Source organism: Vulpes lagopus, chromosome 17, assembly GCF_018345385.1.
Source record: "Vulpes lagopus strain Blue_001 chromosome 17, ASM1834538v1, whole genome shotgun sequence".
Lineage (NCBI taxonomy): Eukaryota > Metazoa > Chordata > Mammalia > Carnivora > Canidae > Vulpes > Vulpes lagopus.
The window spans coordinates 34995718-35002993 of NC_054840.1; the positions used below are offsets into that span (position 1 = coordinate 34995718).

Below are 7276 nucleotides of genomic sequence, written 5' to 3' on the forward strand. Positions count from 1 at the left end.
TAGGAGTATCTATAACATCTTATTTTTTAGGTTATTTATTTATTTATTTAAAAGAACAGCCTTACTTTAATCAAGTTCCAGCAAGAGGGCACACTGCTTTGGAAAGCATTTGTCTCAGCAGAAAACGCAAGGGTGTGTGTAAAAGAATGTTTCTAGAAAATACCAAAGGCATCAAATAGAATCCCAACTTTGCCTTCCATTTCCCCTTGATGCGCTGCATACCCTGGGTGGGGAGGCTACTTTGTCCAGCTGACTTTTGGAATGTCATAGTGCTCCGTAAGGGTGTCCAAGTGTCTGTTGAAGTCCTCCACTCACTGCTTGTGGATTTGGGGTGCTTTCTTTAGGATCCTTTCCATTTGCCACTTCTCCTGACTCTTCTCGAAAGCCACTTGGGCCGGGGTACGCTTGTCCAGGCCGCGCCACTTCTCCTCTTCGTTCTTTTTGCTCATTCCCATCACTTCCAGGAGTTTCGCCTTGTCTTTGTCCTTCTGTTTCTTCTTCCGCTTGGTCACGCTGAACTCTGCAACACCTTTTAGTTTCAGGGGCCCCTTCTGAACCTGCTCATAGGCCACCGTGAGGCCGCTTGCTTTCCTGTAGGAAGGGAGGGAGAGAGACTGAGAACAGAAGCAGAGGGAGCAGGAGAGGGAGAAGCAGGCGCCCCACAGAGCAGGGAGCCTGATGTGGGACTCGATCCCAGGACCCCGGGATCACAACCTGAGCCGAAGGCAGACGCTTCACCTACTGAGCCCCCAGGCGCCCCAATAACATCTCATGAGCAGTCACAAGGTCTGATAAAGAACTTACCCAGGGAGGGGAAGTCGGGGTCGGGGGTGTGCTGCTGGCCCCTGGCAAGCTGGGGCTCAGGGTTCACGGCCCACCTGGCTCCATTGCCCTTCCCCACAAGCATAAATAAATGTTTTCTTTCTTCCCTGAGAACATCTGTCAAGCTGAGGTGTCAGCTCCCTTCAAAAGCAGAAGCGAACATGGTGCAGGAGAGACGGGGGAGGTTGGGCTTCCGTCCACCCGGGGCGGCCTGCTCGGTGGTCCCAGCTCTTGGTGGGCGAGTCCACCTTCTGCTCTCTCCCCCGCCCCGTGCCCTTCCCTCCCACTGCGAGGCGGCCTCTAAGACCGTGTGGGTGTTGGACCGTTACGAAGGCAGTGCACACACCCTCACATGTGTACGGTGCACACACTTCTATGTGCACTCACACACCACACGTTTCTACACATACATGCTTGCACATGTCACATATGCATGTGTATTGCGCTCACACACACGCACCTTGTCACAGGTGCCCACACGTGTACGCTACTCTCACACATGCACACACGCAATCTCTCACATACACACTCTCACACGTACATGTGTGCACACATGCACACACATCCACACTCACACACATATGTGCACACACACATATACGTGCACACAATCCCTCACAGGTGCACACAGGTACACACACAATCACTCATGCACAATTGGCATCCAGTCCTGCTCACCTCAGAGGTCCAGGATTCCTCTTTCTCAGGCTCATGATCCATTTCCCTTCTCCTTCCTTTTTTACAAATTTATATTTTCCATCAGTAAACAGGTTGGTTTTGGGAGTGGAGTCCAGCGGAGGTTCACTAGCTCGAGAAAATCTCCCAATCTCCCCACACTTCAGCACCGCCCTCTCAGGTTACCAGACCCTAGTGATCCTTCCCCGTGGGAGCCGCTTCCGGAGCGCGTCCCACCCACCCTCCTCCAAGGAACTGCCAAGGGTTGGCCATCCCTCTGCTGCACATGGAGGTCACGGACAGAGGCACCCAGAAATTTCGGATGGAAGAAAACCAATGGTGACAACTGAGGGCTGAATAAATGCATATTTTATAAGGAGTCAGTGACTGTGGTCTACCGCCCACAGGCTGGTGCGAGAGCTGTGTAAATTCACAGCTTGCTAGTCTCTGGCCTTGATTTTGGCCCTTGCTCCTTAGGCCTGCCGAGCCTTCCGCTGATGCTTGCCGCCAGGCCCTGGAGCTGTGGGTGTCTGATGGCGGGTGTGGCCCGGTCCCCAGCCACCGGGTGCCCCTGCCACCTGCTGTGGCCTCCTTGTTTCCTGCTGGCTGTGACTCTGGGGAGGGGTGGGGCCTCCACAAGAGGGTCAGGGGCTCTGGAAATGCTTACGGAAATATTTCTGCTTTAGAGCTTCAGTTTGACCTCATTTCACATTTAAATGTTGCTTTTCTCATGGAAGCAGGAGAAGGACCCCTTATCTCTCATGCACTGGTTCATTCATTCAGATGTATTTATTGGGCACAAACTGTGTGCCTGAGACAGGGCTGGTGCAGCCTTGTCCTCCTCCCTGAGTTCCTCCCATTTGTGCTGATAGGGCTCTGCTACTTGTCCACTTGGTGAAGAACTTTCTAATCCCATCACGCGGAGCAGGTGTGTTGTTCCTGGGGAGGGGTCAGAGGTGGGACTCTGGTCAGGGGAGATGAGGGGGTACCCTGGGGGGAAGGTGAGGGAGCTCCTTTGCCCCATGCCTCTCCTCTCAGCTGAGTGAGGGAGGAAGTCTCCGCCTCCCCGGATGGGCCACTGCACCACCCGTGATCCCACAGGCACCCAAAGACAAAGGGCAGGTGGATCCTGATCCTAAAGTCCCCAGCGGACCTGTAGCTTCCCAAAGGGCACCCTTTAGAAAGGAAACATGTCCTTGCGTGTGTGAGCACAGGCCTGTGGCCCACCGACCCACACCAGACCCCCACGCTGGCAGAACTCCTGCCCAGTGGTGCTGCAGGTGGGCACCTGCTGTGGGCCAGGCCCTGCCACTGTCCTGGATGCCTGTGTGCCCCCCATGTCGACGCCTCCACTCCGGACTGGGGCATGCCCCCAGCTCCCAGCCAGTCAGCCTCCAGTACCACCACGGCCCCTGCCAGACTTGGGCTCTCAACACATTAGCCAGTCTCTGCATGTGCCCTTCGGAAAGAAATCCGACGTGCTCCGTGACCCCTGGGCTGTGGAGAGATCAATAAAAGGACATGTGAGGTTGCAGCAAGATTGAAGACGCCTTTGAATTAGAAGCGTCCATCGTGACGTCCTGCTGGAGCAATAAACGAAGAAAAAAGAGGTGGAATATAGGAGCCATCTCGTCAAATCCCCTGAATTCCCAGTAAACCCAGTAATTTGACTTGATGTACTGAGGGCTACAGGGAGTGACGGGTACCAGATGAAAGCCTGTCTCCTTGAGCAGTTGACATTCCCATGAAAGTAAATACTAGAAGTAGCCCCGTGATTCTCCAGCGGGAGTGGCCTTGGGAGTCACCCAGGAGGCTTGTTGAAACCCACCCAGAGATTGAAGTTGGCGGGTCTAGGTGGGGCCCCATCATAGGCTTTTCTCAACTTCCCCCCGTGATGCCGACACTGCGGGTCCGGGGACCCCCCTCTGAGAAGCTCTGAGGTTGTCCCTTCAGCTCGGCCCCACGGCAGTTCCACAGCCCTCCAGAGTCCAGCCACTGGATGAAGGAGGTCACGCGAGCAGGGTGGCTGACGAGTCACAGGGAGCTCAAGGATGGTTGCGTGTAGGTTGATCCCACGACTGTTCTCAAACCCGAGAATCACTAAGCATTGGGGTCAAAGACACTGGATTCTTTTATTCTTCTCCTGACACATGGGGTTTCAGTTTTTAGCTACGATCTCCTTCCAATTGATGTCAGCTAATAATGGGCAGAATTACATCCTCTCGATTACTCTCGAACGCCCTGTGGTATTTAAAACATCTTTTGTTTCCAACATCCTGGAATATTTAACTGACCCTTTTCCAGATCAAATAACATCCCCTGCGTTTTGATTTATTTACAGTTTTTCTGAGGCCGCAGGAAAGCCAAGCCTTATTGTTGGCGCGCAGCTGGGTTTTTTCTGCCCTCTGCTACCTGGAGGTTAATTGAAGCAAACATCCTACAAAGGAGAAAGTCCCCGAACACGTGGCAGAAAAGTGAGTGGCCTCAGGCCCGGCCTGCCGCCCATTACCAAGTTCAAACAGCAAAAACCCCAAAGGAGGGTGCCCCAGAGTGGGAGTGACCCCCACACAGGCCAGGGTTTCCTTCTCTGGGAACAGACCGTGTTGCTTCTGCTGTTGTCTTTAACACTTGGTTTTGAAATAACTGCCAAATTAGAGGAAAAAAAAATTTTTTTAAAGATTCCACTTACTTATTCATGAGAACAGAGAGAGAGGCAGAGATACAGGGAGAGGGAGAAGCAGGCTCCACTCAGGGAGCCCGATGTGGGACTTGATCCCAGGACCCTGGGATCACACCCTGAACTGAAGGCACATGCTCAACCACCAAGAACCCCAGGTGCCCCAAGAGAAAAATTTTAAAAATTAGAAAAAGGACACTTGTATACCCCGTACTTAGAATTAACTGCTGTTTCCTTCTTATCCATCAGCTCCCTCATTCTTTCTCTGTATATAATATTTTCTGTATTACTACGTAATATTTGAGAGCAGCTTGCATACATCATGTCTCTTCACCCCACACAGTGGAGATGCTTTCCGCTGGTCATGGTGCAGTCCTCACCCACAGTGGATTTCACGTGGAGACAGCCCTCGGGGCTGGCCCACAGCCTACCTTCTGTCTTGTCCATGGGCCCTGGGACGCCCTCCCAGGCCTCACCCCTCCAGTCTCGGAGCTCTCCACACCCAGTGGTCACCCACAACCATCTCCTTTCCCCTGAATCCTTTCAGAACTGGGCCTGTCTTGTATGCATGGAGCATATTCTCAGCGGGTGGCCACTCACATGGGACAGGTGACTGCCCTGTGTCACGCCCGGAGCACAGGCTGTGGCCCCATTTCCCCACTCTGCACTGATGAGTTTCTCCCGTGCTCTGGAGAGGCACTCTAAGATGTGGCCCTTTCCTGCTCCTCGTTCCTCTTGGAAGTCCACCCCTGATCCCCAGGAGGCCAAGTGTTCCCTGATGAATCTTGCCTGACATGCCCCTGATGCTGATGGCTGCCAAGTGAAGGTTTTCCTCCCCAGCACACCTGCCACCGTGAGCAGCCCGACTCAGCATTCCACACAAGCCAGAACCCTCCCGTCCCCCCATTATTTTGTGTATCTACTTATTATTGAGATAGACTCGTGGCTACTTTGCAGTAAGTCATTGTTGTCCTCAAACATAGTGGAATGCAAGTAGGCCCAGACTGGCTAGTGGGATCGCCTCAGTGGTTCCTCTGTCCTTGTCACAAGCCCCTTCTCTCTCTCTCTCATATTTTCTCACTTTCTGACACAGTGAGATGTGCCCTGCTCATCTTCTAGTCTCTCCGCCCCATATCTAGCATCTGCCATTTTTATTCCTAAAATAAGGTGTTTGATATCCATCCAGTTGACTTCAAAGCTAAAAAGAGAATTCTCTTTAAAAAATAGTTAGACTCTAGAATGGAAAGCTGCTAGTGCAATAGGACACCTTTGGTGGCGAGAAATAGAAAATCTGATGTGAATGAGCACCAGGAAAACATGGGCTGATCGCCTGACAAAATCCAAGGAAGGCATGAACAGCGCCTGAAGTGGGCAGCACTTCTGAACCCCGGGGGTACTGACCCCTGGACACCGGTGCCTTCAGGCTTCTCTCCACGGCCACCATGAACCCAGACCCCTTCCTCTGAATAGCAGAGAACATGCTGCCCAGGGTGCCCGTGGCTGACGTTGTTTGGCTTCCGCCCCTGAGGAATTCCTGTTCAAAACCCTGGGGGAGAGATTCAGGGTGTCCTGGCAAGGAGCAGGTCTCCCTCGCCGGATTAATCCAGGAGCCCCGGAGATAAACTCATAAAAGAACAGGACAGGTCCCGAGGTGGCCGAGTGGAAGAGGAGGCCAGGGGGCATCAGGCAGACATGAGAATGCTCAGGTGAATTTCCAGTCACTATTCACAGGTGCTGCGGAGGAGTTATTTTCTTTCTTCTAGGTGATGCTGGAATGCAAAGCTTCCAATGACTACAAAACCATATTATGTCCCTGACTGTTCATGGGTAAGAGCAGTGACATATCAGAGCAGAAGCCAGCGTCACTTCCCTGTGTTACATTCACCTGTCTGCACTGTGGTGTTTATTTTTAAATTTTTTTAGAAATTGTTTATTTTGAAGAGAGAGGGAGGAAAAGAGTGGGAGGGGCAGAGGGAGAGGAAGAGAGAAACTCAAGCAGACTCCTTGCTGAGCACAGAGCTGGACGTAGGGCTCGACCTCAAGACCCCTAGATCATGACCTGAGCCAAAACCAAGAGTGCAATGCTTGACCAACGGTGTCACCCAGGCGCCCCTTCCCTGTGTGTTATGGTGGAAAGGTCACAGGGGCAGGGGGAGCATTTGGTGACTTGGGCAATGGCCTGACCTCGTGGGTCGTAGACTACCTTGAACGTCACTTCCTCCTCTGGCATGCCCTGGCTGTGTGGTCTGCGTTAGACCAGAATCATTGTTTTGATGACTGTACCTTAGCTTCACACTGACCTCAGCCAACCACGACTGTTGGTGACCACAGATGGACAAAGAGTCCAGTTGTGGACTAGCCCCTCTCACTCCCTATGACTTAATTCCCAACTCCCTTCTGGCATGCCTGACATTCTTCTGGTTTGGACCCAATCTATGGTCCTGTTTGATCCATCAAACTCCGAATTAGGTGTGTCCAGGGCCATCACAAGGAGGAGCCAGTGTGAGACCAGCATGCCAGTCCTCCTCCTCACTGATGTGGCAACCACTGTTCTTGTCAGCCCCAGAAGAGCCCACCACACATGGCCAACCCCGTGTCCTCGGACCACACAATCACCAGCCATGGTGGTCCTGACAGCAGCCACTCCACCAGCAGCTGGGACAGTCTCTATGAGCCCAGAGCTCCCACCCAGGTCATGGAAGCTGCAGGAACACATTTGGAAGTGGAGCTGGGCTCCAGGGCTAGGTGACTCGTGTTTTGACTTTATTATGAATGTGTCATGTTTCCAGAAGTATGAGCATGCCTGAGACTAAACTCTCGGCTTCACCATGAGGGATGGGATTAGTGGTTCCGGGGCCCTGCCAGAAACACAGCTGTATAGACAAGCCCCAGTGACCTAATCTCCCAAACTATGAGCTGGCCCTGTCCAGCTGCCATGGGGAGTGTGAGAGGGAGCTGGAGCGGAGTGGAGAGGTACGCAAGTGTTTGTGGATACGGGATGGGAAGGAAATGGTTGTATCAGATAGGAAGAAAGAGAAATATACTTTACGATTCCAGGGAAGGGCTGTGTGAGTGGACAGTGAGCGTCCCTGTGCCCAGGGA

At 52.7% G+C, this 7276-nt stretch overlaps 1 pseudogene; it reads right to left on the reverse strand.

The window, feature by feature from the left end:
• Positions 1-236: 236 nt before the first annotated feature.
• LOC121477400 lies at positions 237-2836 on the reverse strand (annotated as a pseudogene).
• Between the last annotated feature and the right edge of the window lie 4440 nt (positions 2837-7276).